This window comes from Drosophila miranda (assembly GCF_003369915.1).
Source record: "Drosophila miranda strain MSH22 chromosome Y unlocalized genomic scaffold, D.miranda_PacBio2.1 Contig_Y5_pilon, whole genome shotgun sequence".
Classification (NCBI taxonomy): domain Eukaryota; kingdom Metazoa; phylum Arthropoda; class Insecta; order Diptera; family Drosophilidae; genus Drosophila; species Drosophila miranda.
The window spans coordinates 867,784-885,131 of NW_022881647.1; the positions used below are offsets into that span (position 1 = coordinate 867,784).

Here is a 17,348-nt window from a genome sequence, read left to right on the forward strand (position 1 = left end):
TTTTCGTCGTTTTGTTTTTGTTTTACTTACCTTAACATGTTGGATGTGGCTCCTCCAACGGGCGATCCGGAATTGGTCCCTTTTATGATGGTATCACCTTACTGAGGTTCCTGGACTTCGCTCCTTTTTGGTTGGTTTTCCTGAGTACGGAACTTTCAGGAATTGGAGTCACCGATGGGTTATACCGGACAATATTACGAAATATTGTGAGTCACACCGGTAATTATTATTGAGACCGACGGCTGCAAGTTTTTGCAGTTTTCGCGAACGTACTAAACCTTTTGCTGTGTTGTTCACTAGTCAGGTCCCTGCTCGGGCGCCAGTTAATTTTATCCTTATTCGAAGGACAAAATAAAAGATTATTTTGATTCTGTTCACTTTAGCGAAGTGCTTTTATTGAATATCAGAATGTGACTGCTTAAATCTAGAATTATAATTCTTAAAGAAACCTATCGATGAACGCGGCAGAGGAACTTCGGCAGAGGCCGAATTGTTGGGGTCTTCAGAATTATTGTAGGCGGCGGCGTCGGTGGCGACAGCGGAGTTGCAGTTATTGACCGGCAATAGGAAGTCAATGTTGCTGGTCGATGTTGGGGGTGAAGAACAGCGGAGTCATCAAAAATGCATTGTCGACATTATCGCAGTCGCGACGTCGAAGACGGGGTGGGGGCGATGGTTTCTCGTGAAGTGCTGACTTGAAGTGGAGCGCATAAGCACTTCCAGAAATACAATGTTTCGGTTCTTGTTTTAGGCAGGAAATGGTTTTTACTTTTTGTGTAAATTGTGACAGAATTCTTGCGCATTGTTATTACAATTGGGTAATAAACTATTGGGCAAGAATTTTTATACTTTTTTCTGTTTTAATTGGAAATAAGAGTATTGAACTCTTAGGGTGTTAACTTATACATATAGGATTATATTGGGGGTATATTTAGTAAAGAAATAAACGGAATAAACATTTCAAAGACAATAAATCGAATTGCTGCAAATATTTCAAACAAACAAATCGTTATTTCTTGTCATAATCTTGCCTATTTTCAGCCTGTATTTCCTCCTTATGGCAAGGGAAATAGATTGAGATTAGATTGATTTGTGACATAGTTTTTAATCAAACTGGAATTGAATTGTTAGAGGCATAAATTGAAGCATTCTGAATGTATTTTTTGTCTATCATATCCTTAGAGATTGTATAGAAATAATAGCCTTTAGGAACTATCAATCAATAGTTTAGTACTATTTGCTACATATTGTTGGATCCGTACTATCTCATTATCTATCCAATCATATCACATTGTGTATCATATATCTATTGTTTCATTGAATTAGTCGATGACTCACTATATATATAATTAATGTGGTGATGTGGGGAATTATGGATATGTCACTATATATATATAATTAAATATGCGACACTTCAGTTTACGTTTTAAAAAAGGTTTTATTCTTTCACTTAAACTTAGCGTACATTAGTTATTTCCCCGACGATGAGGTCTGAAGTCTTGAACGGAATTAACTTTGGTTGAATTCTCCGACGGTGTCGCGATTGACGTTTGTCTTGAACAGAACTGAGTTGTCTTCTTAGATGTAGACTATTTATATTATGATGCTCGGTTTGGGATTCGGATTTGGATTCGTAGGCGTTGGCTTCGACTTCGGCTTCGGAGATGGTGTACGTGACTCGATCGATATGTGGGAAAGGCGGCTTTTGATGAAAGGCTTCCGCTGCGTATGATCGGTGTTGCATTACTTGGGGGTGGCTGAGAATAGGGCCTCTGATTGGTCAGCTAGGATGGTGTGATTCTTGAGAATCGATTAGTAATTGATCTCTGAAGAGTGGCGTGATTCTGGTGCGGCTGGATTCTAGTGCGGCTGGATTCTAGGGCGGCATCTATTGTTTTATGTTCAACTTCCAGTTTAGGGTGTTTGTTTACATTGCCTGCAATCGGCTACGCGTGGTCCATTTCGAGCGTGAGATTGTTTATGAGGGTTCGAAGCTGAGGGTGTCGTATTGTTTATAGTATTGTGGGTGCAGGGTAATAGACATAGACAAGGGTATGCGGAGCATGGACTATAGATATGTCACTATATATATATATATAAAATTTACCATATTTTCAATATGTTTATAGCCATATGCAGGCATGTATTGTGTCAACCACAATCTCTCACTTGATATTGTGTAATATTTCATGTAGTTTTTCTTGCGCTGCTCTGTTTTTCCGACACTCTCGATTACGTGTTAAACTTTACTAAGCATTTTTGTTTTATTTTCGAACCAACCCAATTGGTTTTGTTTAGTTCTCTTTTCTTTTTGGGGTATATTTAAACGACAAAAAGGCGAGGAAAGTGCTGCGTGTACCTACCTATATATTCGTCCAAGTAATTTAGGCCCATCCAGCTCTGTTCTAGTGCTACCGGAACCTTCAGCAGAGCCCAACCACATCATACATCATCCACTGGCCCAGCTGTTGACTGACTGCCTCAGATGTGGGGACATACGTACTTGTGTATAGTATATACTCGAGCCATGGGCACATACATACATATCTAATTGAACAGTTTGAAAAATCGCGCGGCAAGTGGCAGCAAATAATTGAGGTAAGATCGAGTGAGCGTGAGTGTGTGAGAGCATTAACTCGTGTCCAATTGAATGATCATCACACAAGCGAAAAAACGAAACAATTATAATCCCGTCAATGGGCCTCCTACTGAAAGACATTTTTGGCAGCAGACGCATAAATCTTTCAAAATTTTATCTATCAAATATTTGTGGGTTACCATGCCGCCCAAATGCATCATAAATCAGAGCAGAACAAGGAGCAGCTTTGTTATCAATGGAATTGGATTTTATTTCAAAAACAAATTCTTGAAAAGCACATTGTGTGCGATCACAATATTCGGTTTCAGTGCGATTTGACGATCTGATCCAAAGTTTCGCTAATTAAGGGGGTATTTCTATCTCGTAGTTCCATTGCCATTACCCATTTCTATTACTGGATCCTACTATATGTGCATTACTGTAAGGTTCTGTGTGATTCCCGTAAAAGCTTGCGATCATTTGTGCCAACGTGGGAAGATCAAGATTTGTTTTGGCAATTGCTTTGGATATTTGGCGACAAGCACTTGCCCTTTGTGATTGGCATTGACTCAGCAGTATAGATACAGATATACAGCTGTATACGCTGCACCACAACCACCAATTCATCTGATTAGACACTGCAGAAGCGGGGGTGATAAGCGCTCTTCTGACACCGCCCCCTGAACAAACAAAAACCAGAATATAATAATGCAAAAAAAAAAGGTTAATAACAAATAAATAATGACGCTCCCAGAGCCACAGAGCGGAGCAGAGCAGAGCGCAGCGGAGTCAGAGCCAGGGCCGAAACGTTATCGCAATCTATCCACTCCGCCCGCTCGGCGAAACAGTAAATTTTGGTTGTCGGTTGTCGGCTCTCAGTACTCCGCTCGGTTATAACGGTTGTGTGCCGTGCTGCTGTTTTGGCCAATTTCGGGTCAGTTAGCCCGTGGATCGTGTGACGAGTGCATGTAAGTAGCGTTCAACGGCCTGCCCCTACCTAAATTCACGGCCAAATCGCTTGGTGTCTGTCTCCGTCTCAGTTTCGGTTTAAGTTTCGTTTGAGTTGGCAGCGTCTATCGGAAACAGATTTCGTTCAGAAGTCTCATTAGCCAGCCATTAGCCGCACAGAGAGCCAAAGAGCGTTTCAAGCTCAACTTCAGCTCCGATTCATCGTCATTACCATTCACAGCTGTGAAAGAAACCAGTTAATTGAGTGGCTGTCCATGGCAGTAGCCAAAAAAGTTTGATCGCATGGGATCGGATGGGTGAATGAGGTTCAGCGTGTATTTGCACACGCAGAGCTTGGTAAGCTGCCGATTAGATTTAAGGCACTCCATAAACCATACTATTAAATGATTCGAAGTGCGATTTTGGCGGGGCTCGTGATTGATAAATATTTGCTAATAAGTACTGCCAGTGATAACATCTCAAATTAGATGGTTAGCTGAGCGGAAGGGCTTGATATAACCCTTCAACTGTTATCATTTGGTATTTGATTTACGGCACTGGATTGGTTTAGCTGTCTAATCACACGGATAACCTTTGCCATTCCAGTGCGAAAATGCCATCTGCCGGACCTTCTTCATCGCCGCCTGTTCGCTTCTGGCCGTGCTGGCCCCGACAGCCCGATCCAACCCCATTGATCCAAAGATTGCCGATGTCGCCACGGAGATCATTATCCTGCACAACAATGACATGCACGCCTGGTTCGAGCAGACGAACGTGAACAGCGGCACATGCTCCCAGGAGGATGCCAATACGGCAGTGCTACGGAGGATTCGCCCGAGTGGCCTATGAGTGCGTACGCTGAATATTTGGCCCTCGGACATTTTCTAATCTACCAAATCAACCTTCTTCTTCTCTTACCCCAAAAAAAGAGTTCGCAAGTACCGCAAAGAGGCTGAGAACGGTGGACCTGCCGTCCTCTACCTGAATGCCGGCGACACATACACGGGAACTGCCTGGTTCACCATCTTCAAGGATGAGATGCCAGCGCCTTCCTCAACAAACTCCAGCCCGATGCTATCGTAAGTGCTGGCGGTCTACACTTTTGCCGAACAAGACTAAATCCCCACCTCCTTTGCAATCGCTGGGAAACCACGAGTTCGATAAAAATGTCGAGTGTCTAATCCCGTTCCTGAACGACGTGGAGTTCCCCGTGCTGGCCTGCAACCTCAACCTGACCAACGAGCCAGACTTGGCTGCCACCAAGTCGTTGGCCAACTCCACGATCCTCGAAGCAAATGGAACCAGGATCGGCGTGATTGGCTACCTCAGGGACCAGGAGATAGCAAGGAGCTGCCCGGAGGTGGATATTGTCATTGGCGGACACTCACACACCTTCCTTGACTCCAGCCAGCCGTGGCCGTGCGTGGGCCCTATCCTACGACAGTGGTGCAGGAGAACGGCAAGAAGGTGCCAGTGGTCCAGGCATACACAAAATATCTGGGCAAGATCCATGTGCAGGTGGGTGCCACAACAATGCCATGCCACTGTGTAGCCGATAACTGAATCTATATATTCCCAGTTCGACGCGGAGGGAAATCTGCTTGAGTTCGACGGGGCCCCGATCCTGCTGAATGCCTCCGTGGCCCAGGAACAGGAGCTGCTGGACCTGCTGGAGGTGTACCGACCCAATGTGACCGCTATGGAGAACTCTATTTTGGGCTACACCAAGGTGCATCTCGAGGGCGGCAACGTCTGTCGGATGAGGGAGTGTAACTTGGGCAATCTGATCACCGATGCCATGGTTTATGCGCGCGTTTTGGAGGAAGAGGGTGGCGAGTACTGGACAGATGCACCCATTGCCCTGATGCAGGGAGGAGGTTGGTCAATCACAGTGCAAAAGCCATTACCGTTCCTACTGTATCTAACTCTGATTTCTCTGTAGGTATTCGAGCTGCGATTGAGAAGGATGCGGACGGAAATATCACGGGTAGCGATCTCCTTGCCGTCCTACCCTTCGAGAACGATTTGTTCGTCACGAGGGTGACGGGCAAGACCTTGCTGGCGGCTCTGGAGCACTCGGCTGGAGTGAGGTTGCTCGATTCGAATGGCGGGTTCCTGCAGATGTCGGGCCTGCAGGTGGAGTACAACTACAACAACGCCGAGGGTCAGCGCTTGGTCTCCGCGCAGGCGCTCTGCGGCGACTGCATCGTGCCCTCGTACAGCAGGGTCAATGAGAGTGCCAACTACTTCGAGATCGTGCCCCAGTTCCTGCTAGAAGGTGGCGACGGTTACACCTTCTCCGAGCAGAGCGACCCCCTCAGCATTCGCATGCAGCGGAACGATATAGTCTCCGTTATCGTTTACCTGACTCAACGGCACTACGTCTATCCCGAGATCCAGGACCGTATAGTCATCCACGAGAAGGATGACAAAGATTCGGGGGCCAACATTGTGGCGTCCATCACCCTCATCCTGATCTCGTCCCTGGCCACCAGATTCATAAACTAAACAAATCCTTCTCTTCGTATCCTCCCTACATAGCAGAGCACATGTATTGTATTGTATGAAATTATGCAAACGTTTGCCACTAGTTCAATTTGTAGTCATATTCGTCATATGTATATTGTATGCTCTTTCGTTCTTCCAATTTTGGTCTTATAGGTTCAACCAAGACATACTACTATCTAGGCATATTTGCAAATACATTTTGTGCAATATCGTTACTTAAATTAGGAATATTTTTTTGATTTCCATTGGGAATAAATACCGCCTATCCGCTAGAGTTTTGTTATATTTGCGTGACAGCTTTCAATGGGAATATTTGTATGCTTTGATATAACAACTACACTTTGTTTCGCGACCGATAAGATATGATAGCTTCCATGCTGTGACAGCCTGCTTTTTGAAAGAGCAAGGCATTATACTCTTCCAAAGAGTAGTCTAATTTTGATTAGGATTTTCGACTTTAGCAGATATTCTTGATCAGGGAACGATTTTATCTAAAGAGCACAACAAGTTGCTACGGCAATGATCGATTTGAAAGGGTGTCAAAAGCTTCGGCACCCGAAGCTGGCCAAGCTTTCGCATTTATAATTAAGTTTTTGTCGTGGTCACTAGACTCTTACTTTCCATGGGCGAGCATTTGAGTGAGAGAGATGGCAGCTGTGAATGAGAATGAGAAATGAGACGCTGCGCTCTCATTGCATAACTTCGCGAGTGATAAGACATGCCGACAGCTTCCCTTAAGAGAGAGAGAGAGAGAAAGAGAGAAAGTTCTTTCGCATGCTCTCCATTTATTGCCGAGGCGATCTTCGTTACAGGCATGAATAAGCAAATTCCGATAAAAGTCAAAACAAATCGGACCGGCACATTTTGCACCCGCCCGCCATCGTCAGACCGTGCTCGACGCTCAGTGCGATCATAGACACTGCTTGCAAAGGTTGTATTTATTTTAATCGCGTACAAGCAAGAAATTATTTTAAATTAAATGGGATCATCAGCAATCAGTTATCATTACTCATTCCTAACTTAACTGCTTACCTGAATTTGGTAGAAGTAATTGCCCATTTAGGGCGGGTGCCATTCGCGTGAAACAAAAGTGATCTCTATAGACGATATGTCGCCGACTGATCAGATTTACATATTTTGTGTGCATTAACCAAATGGAAGTCTCCAGGCGTAAATTCAAATAACTGCCATAACTTTCGTTCTAGCTAGATAGCTATGGGCTATGCCGAAATACAAGCCCCTAAATATTTTTGGATATTCATTGAGGTCCATGTATGCGCATTAGTGTCGTGATATATCGTTTTCGCTGTTGATCGCCTAACACCTTATTGTTTCCTATTACATTATCTAATACATATAATGGGCAGAAAAATCCCCTACTAAGCTACAGTCTGGAAAGTTTTTTGCTTTGATTGATGCCGCCTGTATCTGTAGTTGTATCTGTGTCTATCAAAAGTCTATATGTATGCGGGATAGTCTAGAAACGGCAAGTGAGATTATATTAAGTGATGCATTAAGTCATCTATATATACATAAGTGGGAGTGAAATGCTTTTGTCGCCTGCACCCAAAAGTTGACACAAATCTGTTTCTTTTAAAATTCCCAACCCAAGCTCCGGCTCAAGCTGTGCAATATAGGTACATACATATGTGCAATTTATTCAATTCTGTATAAAACACGTACATTGAGGTTTTGTTTTTGCAAAATTTCCAGGTGATTTATGTGTTTTGTGGTATTTATTTACATTGCGAATACCCGCCTGAATAGATATTGAAATATGGTTTGTTTTCCGTTTCCCCAATTTATTGCCCTTTTTGTTTATCTCCTGAGAGCATGTGGCGCCTCAAACTAATGGAAAACTATTTTGCTGGGGATTGATCAAGAGATGAGATCTCAGATAGTTTTTAATTTGCCTGACCGCAATATTTGCCGGCCACTGTCCCCCCCAAAAAAGTCATTGGCTCACGCTCAAATGATTTTTGTGATGAACAAACAAATTAATTACGTTCAAAGTGGCATTGCGGGGCGACTCATCATATTGAATTTCAGTATTTATATATCTCTTTTTTCGCACTTTTGCTAACTTGCTTGGTTTGGGTTTGAATTTCGGTTTCCGTTTCGATATGATATGACAGGGGCAAAGAGATCTTATATACGGGTGCAGATATCACTCGAGTGGCTGCGAAAAACCACTAAAAAATAACTATAATTAGCCAGTCGCAAAGATGCTGTTCTGGGAGAAACTAGAAGAGGAACATGGAAGTGTCATTTGTCACCTAATTATTGCTATGCTGCTTGTAAAAACATTGTACGGACAGTGAACGCTCTCCAGTATGACCATCAATACGGCATAGATAGATAGCTATCAAGAGCTTTTTGTGGTCATAACTTAGTTGAAATAAACCTGAAATTGTTGATCAAACAAAGATTCTTAGACCTACAAAGATTTGAGCGACAATTATCAAAGTTTGTTTAAGCGTTTACAATAATGAAATATCACCTTTAATTTCCTGCAGCTCAAATATGCTCCTACACTGGCTTACGCATTCTAGTAATTCTTTTAGCCACCTTCTGAAGGAAATCATTGAGCGCAAGGCAAATGTGGCCACAGAGTTATTATCCTGCACACATTGACATACACGCCCGATTCGAGCAGACGAACGTGAACAGCGCACATGCTCCCAGCAGGATGCCAATACGTACAAGTGCTATGGAGGATTCGCACGAGTGGCCTACGAGTAGGGGGGAATTTCTATCCAATCTCTGGAACAATCAGCTAATATTACTCCGTTTCTATAAGGGTTCGCAGGAGGCCGTGAGCGTATGGAGGAATGCCACGTGTTCTACCTCAATGCTGGCGACACTTACACGGGCACCGCTTGGTTCACCATCTTCAAGGACAAGATCGCCAGCAGCTTCCTCACCAAACTCCAACCAGATGCTATTGTAGGTCCAGAGCTCAAGATCTGCTGAATTCTTAATCTCAATATGTATTCCCTATGTTCTTTTCCAGTCCTTGGGTAACCACGAGTTCGACGAGAAAGTAGAGGGCCTAATACCCTTCCTTATCACATGGCTTTCCTCCGGCAGACGCTGCTAATATTAAACGACACGACAAAGTGTGCGTGCGAGAGAGACAGAAAATCAGTCTGAGCGTGACGTCGGGCGCTGCGTAGCCACTGCAAATTGATTTCTTGCTTTTGGCTATAAAAACTGTAGTGTATTGACACTCAGACTTAAGCACGCGTTGTCTTCAAGATTCTCTTTTATTCTATATCCTTGGATGGTGTGACCGTATATAGATATTAATATAATACCTAACACGCCTCTCCTTAGATGTTTAATATACATGTCATTTACAAATCTATTTTCTTATAACAATTTGATTTGTGTACTTAATCTAATTAGCGTATATAAAATTTATGTGATTTCGTATTTTTCTTTCTTCTTAATCTGTTTAGTATTTGTTTCAGTGTTTAATTTGTACATAATTTGATTTCATAATTCCTTTCTTTATATTATTTTATTGTTAAATACGCTTTACTACCTTCCCTGCCTCACGTGGTCTCAACTCTCTCCTGGTGGGTGTTGGTTGAGAAACTATTTGTTCATTGTTGGTTTTGGAATTGTCATCTACTGAACAATTGCTTTCGACATCAGGTGTTTTCGCATTAGGCGATGTATGATTGTTAGTGCTTTGGTTTCTAATTTGATCCAGGTGACGTTTTATTTCTCTGTTATTGTTCGCCAAAATACAACAATACGAACGCGGGCCCAGTTGTTGTTTTACAGTTGCCTGAGTCCAGCTTGCTTTGTTAGGATTTTTGTAGTCCCTAACCATAACTTTTTGACCCTTTAAAAATTCTGTGCTTCGTCTACCTTTGTGATTTACAACACACTCAGTCTGTTTTTTATTTATTATGCTTTCGACCGTAGGTGGTTTTAACAACGAAAATCTTGTTTTTAGTGTACGACCAAAAAATAATTTAGCAGGAGATTCGCCCGTAGTACAATGAATCGTATTTCGGTAATCGATCAAAAATCTATTTAAAATTGTATTAAAATCTTGTCTTTCATTAGCCTTTATGTTTGCATATAGTGATTTCTTAACAGTCTTTACAAAATTTTCTGCTTGACCATTAGTCGCTGGATGTCCTGGAGCAGTAAAAATGTAATTAACACCATTGTTTTTCATAAACGTTTTAAAATCATCAGAAGTAAACTGTCGTCCATTGTCACTAACTAACACGTCTGGTAAACCATATCGACAAAATACTTCTCTAAGCTTGTTGATAGTAAACAATGAAGTTATTTCCTTCGTTTTGAATACTTCTGCCCATTTTGTATAAGAATCTATAATAACCAATAAATGAAAACCTCTAATTGGTCCTGCAAAGTCTATGTGTACTCGACTCCAAGCCTTTCCTGTGGATTTCCACGGTATTAACAGACTCTTTTCTGGACTTGATTGTAGTTCCTGACAAGGAATACAATCTCGAATTAATTTCTCAATTTCAGAATCCATGCAAGGCCACCACACATAAGAACGTGCTAACATTTTGGTTTTTACTATTCCCAAATGCGATGCATGAAATTCTGCTAAAATAGCTTGTCTCAGTTTGGTTGGAATTACTACTCTGTGTCCCCATAAGATACAATCATATTCCACTGAAAGTTCATTTGTTTTAGAGATGTAGGCAGAAAACTCGCTGCCTTTTAATCTTGTCTTCGAACCAGTGTTAATTGCCTCACAAACTTTTGATAATATTGGGTCACGTCGTGTTTCACGAGCTATTTCTTTGAAGCTAATTTTGAACACCTTTTCGGACTGTATAAAATGTATGTAATTATAGTCTTCGTTTGGTACAGCCGTTTCCCATTGAGGCATTCTTGAGAGTCCATCTGCTATATTTAAGGTCCCTTTTATGTGTTCAACTGTATATTGAAAACCTGACAAAGTCAGTGCCCATCTTTGCATTCGTGCAGAGGCCATCAATGGAAGTCCTTTCAGGTCTCCAAATATGCTTAGTAATGGTTTGTGATCTGTTCGAAGGATGAACTTGTTTCCTAAAAGATACTGTCTTAATTTACTCACACAGAACACTATAGCCAGGGCCTCTTTCTCGATTGTACTGTAATTATGCTCGCTTTTGGATAATGCTCTTGATACAAATGCTATTGGTTTGATATCTTCATTGCATTTATGTGATAAAACACCTGAAACTGCATGACTGCTAGCATCAGTCGTTAATACTAACGGTTGATCTGGGTTGTAGTGAACTAAAACTTGTTCAGAAGTTACTTCTTTCTTTACCTCTTCATATGCACTCTGACATTCGCGTGTCCAATTAAATTTTGTATTTTTCTTTAATAATGCATATAAAGGACTCATTATCTGAGCGAAATTATTGATAAACTTTGAATAATAATTTACCATGCCTATGAAAGCTCTAAGCTGTGATACGTTTTCCGGAGCCGGTGCAAACAATACACTCGCAACTCTATCATTGTTTTTGCTCAGTCCTATCCTGTCAATTGAAAATCCTAGGTAACAAATTTTGGATTTAAAGAACTCACATTTCTTGTCATTTAATTTAAGTCCAACTGATTTCAGTTTTCTAAGTACAGCTTTTAGGTTTGAAATATGTTCTTGAAGATCTCGTCCTGTAACTGTTATGTCATCTTGATAAACCACAACTCCTCGCATACCCTGAAACAACCCTTCCATTGTTTTTTGAAAAATAGCTGCTGCAGTTTTTATACCAAATGGTAAGCGTTTAACTTTCAATAGTCCAATATGTGTGCTCCAAGTACACAAATTTTGAGATTGCTCATCTAAATTTAGCTGATTGTAAGCATTTGACAGGTCAAGTTTTGAATACAGTGTACCCCCTTCAAGCGCTGCAAAAATGTCGTCTATTCGAGGTAGTGGATACTTTACGTCGACTAAAGACCGGTTTAATGTAACCTTATAGTCACCACAAATTCGTATGTCACCGTTTGGTTTTAAAATCGGTACCAAAGGTGTTGCCCATTCAGAACTAACAACTTGCTCTAAAATTCCATCATCTATGAATTTTCGTAACTGCACTTCAATCTTTTCTTTCCATGCTAATGGTACTGACCTAGGCTTGAAAAATATTGGTTTTGCATCTTCTTTTAATAGTAACGATATCGTATTCGTAGTATATGAACCTAAACGAGGCTCAAAAACTTCAGCAAACTCCGATTTAATCTGTTCTGTAATTACAGAATTTGGTTCATTTACGTACACATTGTTCACCTGCATTAACTCAAAATTAAAAGCTCTCAAAAATGTTCTACCTAGCAAAGGTGGACTCACTGCATTGGTTACAACAACAACAATTTGTTTTTTTAGACCTCGATATTCGATCGTTGCATCGTACTCACCAATAACTTTGATTGAATCTCCATTGTAATCTACATATGGAACTAGACATTTTCTAAGTGGTCTGCTGGTATTTAAGCTTTCGTAAAATGTTTTTGGAACCAATGTGCACGGTGCACCAGTGTCGCAAGCAATTTTCGTTATGTTTCCATCAATTTTTACAGGTAAATAATATACTGCATTAGTTGAGGTTGTATCAACGCTATAGATAGAAAAGTTATAATTATCATTATCAAAATTATTATCAGAATAGGTGTCATGTTTTGTTTGAGATACATAATTTACGGATTTTTTTGATTTATTTTTACAAATGCTCGCCAAGTGACCTATTTTTCCACAGCTGTGACATTTGCATGCCTTATACTTGCAATTGTTTGAGTTATGATTTCGCCAGCCACAGTGTGTGCATGGCTGCTGCTTCTTTTCTCTGCCAGCGTCGCAGTCGTTTTCGCCGTCGCCGTCACCGTCGCTTCTGCCGCCTCTGTAACTCACGTTTCGGTTGCCCTTGAAATGACTTCTGCCGTTGCTCTTTGCTTGATCTCTGTTCTCGCCTCTTTGCCTCTGCCATTGACTAGTCCCGTTCCTTTGATGCATGTAGTTGACGTTGTGTTCTGTCTTCCTTGTGCTGATCTTCGTCTCCATGATCATCGCCTTCTTGAGTGCATCAGCCAGAGTTAGATTTTCGTCTTCTTCACATATTCTTTCATATATAGGGTTGGGAAGGCTCATCACAAATTGGTTTAATACAAACGCTTCCAGATTTGAGCCAAATTTGCATTCCAATGCCAATTGTTTAACTCGAGCATACCACTCCGCTACAGTCTCATCTTCACTTTTTGTGGACATGTGAAATTTTTTTTTTTTTCTGAATATGAGTGTAGGTGGTGTGTAGTGTGTTTTTAAAATTTCACATAATTCTTTGTATGCTTTTGATACGGGTGATACCGGATTGCACAAACTATGTAGTACAGTGTAAGCCGCTGTACCGATCGACTTCAACAAAACTGCCTTTTTTGTGTTTTCCTCTTTCACATTCAATTCGCACAAATGTATGTCGAATTTTTCCTTCCAAATGCAGAACGTTTCTTGGTGTGGCGAAAACTCAGCAATTGTTGCCATTTGATAGAATGTTGGTGCTTCATTTTTCGTCATGTTGCTATTCATATATTATATGCACTTTTAACATGTGTATGTATATTAATACGTTTTATTTTATGCTCGTCGCCAATTATGTAGTGTATTGACACTCAGACTTAAGCACGCGTTGTCTTCAAGATTTTCTTTTATTCTATATCCCTTGGATGGTGTGACCGTATATAGATATTAATATAATACCTAACAAAAACAATCCGATCTGATCCAGATTCAGCAATCTGATAGATATGGTCATTATCTACGATTCTGCGTTTTTAGTTCTCTCGAATGTGCAATATTGTGGATGCAACAGATTTTCGTCCTTTGTGGGGGCGGAAGGGGGTGGGGCGAAATTCTGAGATATACGTTTTATAGTGAGATCTAACAGAAGTGCGGATACCAAATTTGGTTACTCTAGCCTCAATAGTCTTTGAGATTTGTGGATGCCCTAGATTTTCGTCCTTTGCGGGGGCGGAAGGGGGTGTGGCGAAATTTGGACACGAAACTGTGAAGGTCCGATATCACAGGAGTGTGGATACCAAATTTGGTTGCTCTGGCTCTTATAGGTTCTGAGATCCTTGAACTCATATTTTGCAATTGGCAAAGCCGACCATGAAACCTGTGTGTTAGAGAGAGACAGAGCGAGAAAGAATGAAATTGTTTTCTTGATTCTGGCTATAATAATTATACGATCTGGTTGAGATTTTACACTCTAGAACATATAGTCATCCTCTACGATTCTGCGATTTTTGGTTTTATCGTATCTTTAAAAATGTGGATGCCACAGATTTTCGTCCATTGTGGGGGCGGAAGTGGGCGGGGCGAAGTTTTGAAATATTTTTGTAGCAGTGACATATCACAGAAGTCTGGATCCAAAACATCGTTGCTCTAGATCTTATAGTCTTTGAGCACTAGGCGCTGAAGGGGACGGACGGACGGACGGACGGACGGACAGACGGACAGACAGACAGGGCTCAATCGACTCGGCTATTGATGCTGATCAAGAATATATATACTTTATGGGGTCGGAAACGATTCCTTCTGGACGTTACACACATCCACTTTTACCACAAATCTAATATACCCCAATACTCATTTTGAGTATCGGGTATAAAAAGGGGAAAAATGAGTAGGTGACGATCCCGCGATGTAGCGCGCTGTGACGAACCTTCCTAAGGTTCGTTACACCCCCCCCCCCCCCCCCCCTTTCTTCCGGGAGGAGGTCGACGCAGACAGGCGCGGCCCGGGATCGCTTGTGGACCCGGTAGCGCTGATCCCAGGACCAGCTTCGGAAACGGAGCCTCTCCGCTTCCAGCAGCCGCTGGTGTATCTCCTCGATGAGGCCCGCCGGTAGGGCCCGGCCTGGGACGTTCACCTGCCAATCTGCCGGCGCGATTACCCACTGGGTGGGCTGGTTCAGCTCTTCGATCAGGGAGAAGTCCGCTGGACTTTGCCCCTCCCGCGTAGATTCGTCTTGAAGAAATCGTAGTATTTCATCCAAGTCGCAGTCCACCAGCAACTCGTCTTGTCCTTCCCACTCCCCAGTTTGGGGGGTCGGCGCCGTCTCCTCCGCAACGGGTTGTTTTACCCTCCGTAGTGTCATGGTGGGGTACCCGCTGTCCGGCCCCGTTTCCCACTGCTCCTCCGGTTCGGTCAGCTCCGCTTGTCGAACCGGAGCGGCGTTTCCCTCTTCTGTAGCCCCGGTGGGCCATTCAGTGGGAGGGCCTTGCGCTGCCTCCGCGTGGGGCGCTTCGGCGTGCGTTGGTGTGGTCGCCGCTGACTCTTCTGGAGGATTGGGGCATCGGGGAGGATCCGATTCGGGCGTTGGCGGTCGCGCTTCGGCGTGCGGGGGCGTGGCCGCCGCTGACTCTTCGGGAGGATTGGGGCATCGGGGAGGATCCGATGCGGGCGTTGGCGGTCGCGCTTCGGCGTGCGGGGGGCTTGCCCTGGCTGGGGCGGCTGGTTCGGAGCGGTAGTCGATTGGTTCCACGGCTTCTCGGAATGTCCTGAAGAACGCGTTGACATTCCGGCCGGGAGGGACAAAGACGTCTACGGACATCTGGTGGTTACGCGTGACGCGTAACCCCCATAGCGTGACCGTGTGGTGAAAGGTCTCTGTTTCGGCTATGAATTGCCGACCGTAGGGTTCCTCCTCTTCGCTCTCCCCGTCGTCGTAGTACGCGTTGTATGGTTTCGGTATGTAACGCTCCAGCCCCCTCTCGGGGCGGTAAATGCCACGGCCGGTTCGGGGATCGCGGCGCTGGTGATAACCGGCATCTTCAAACTCCTGTTCGAACATCGGCGCGTATGATGTGCTGGCTAGAACCGGCATCTTCGAACTCCTCTTCGAATGACGGTGACCCTGGCTCCGGGGAGCAGGGCGCGGCTCGTCGTTTATACGGCGGCGGCGACCACAGGTTCTCTCGACGGAACCCGGATGGTCGGCGGGAGAACAGCGGGGGGCTGTCTCGGGGACCCTCGTGGTCGGCTGCCCCTGCCTCGTCGGCGTCTAGCTCCATATCTGCGTACATGTCCCCATCGGAGGTGTGGGGTTCTTCGGCTCCTCCCGGCTTCGGGGCTGCTTCCTCGTCCGCCTTGGCAGCGGACTCCGGTTCCTCGGCGTCGGAGAAATCCATGAGGTCTACGACTTCGGGTGACTCTGCTGATGCAGCGGCTCTCTGGTGCGCCTTAGCTGGGGTGTTCTCGGTGGCGTTCATGGCTGGTTCTTCGGTGCGTAGAGTTCGGGAGGGGGAGAGTGTCTATTTTCTATTTAATCTACTTTAATCTTCTTAATTCTAGGGCCTCCCAGGGGGCGTGAAGAAAACTTACATTGTTTTGGTTCTGGTATAGTAGGGTTTTATCAAAATCGCCTTGCTCGCTCGGCGTTCGGAATCTGACTTATTTCTTGTATTTCTAACGTCATGCATTTCCCTCCGCTGACAGCGCGACTCACGGGAGCCGGCGTCAGCGGGCTTGCAATTCTGTAATCTAAGCTATGGTAAATGGATCCGTGGGACGATTATGGACGTTTGGGGCATGGGCTTATGAATGTGTGTAATGAGTGTAATGCATGAATCTGCCGAATTGACATTTATATATTTTTTTTCGTTCTTTCTTTATTTTATTTTTTTTTCTTTGTATATTTCATTTTCGTCGTCTTTTCCCTTCGTAACTTTCGTTTTACGGGCAGCGCAGCTATGCGTCGCACGCGGGCTCGATCGGATTTCGGCGCTCCTTATCGTCACCGTCTCGTTCAGGTCGTCGATGTAGTTTGAATTTTGTAGGCTTAACTCCCGTAGGAACGGCAAGCTTAGCTTTTCCTTGTGTGCCGTTACGTTTATTCGAGTCATCGCCGGTACCACCGCCTTTCTTTTGGAGTGATTTGGTGATTCACGTACCAGGTCCCGTTAAACGAGACCCGGTGGGAATACGTAACTAGGTACGATCCCGAGATTGCTTGGGTGGTCCCCGCCTCATCTACAACGGTGAACCTTGCGTCGTTGACGATGATGGTGCCGTGGTCCACTACGACGATCGGATCCATCGGGTCCGTCGCGCACTGCGCGACTTCGCCCGGTCCCCATCTGCTGAGCGCAGGTGATCCCCTCGCGTTCTCTGCAAAACGTAGCGCCGATGGTGGCTTCGCAATCCCCGATGCTGAGGGTTTGGGGCCCGCAATCTGCCACGATGTCTCCCTCGCTGAAATCCAGTATCTTGTTCTGATGTTGGACCGGGAAAATAAGCATTTTCCTACAGACCAGCTTCAGTTGG

The 17,348-nt window shown here is 43.9% G+C and overlaps 1 pseudogene; it reads left to right on the forward strand.

Moving 5' to 3' along the window:
* The first annotated feature begins 3,847 nt into the window (after positions 1–3,847).
* On the forward strand, positions 3,848–6,250 carry LOC117195080 (annotated as a pseudogene).
* The last annotated feature ends 11,098 nt before the right edge of the window (positions 6,251–17,348 follow it).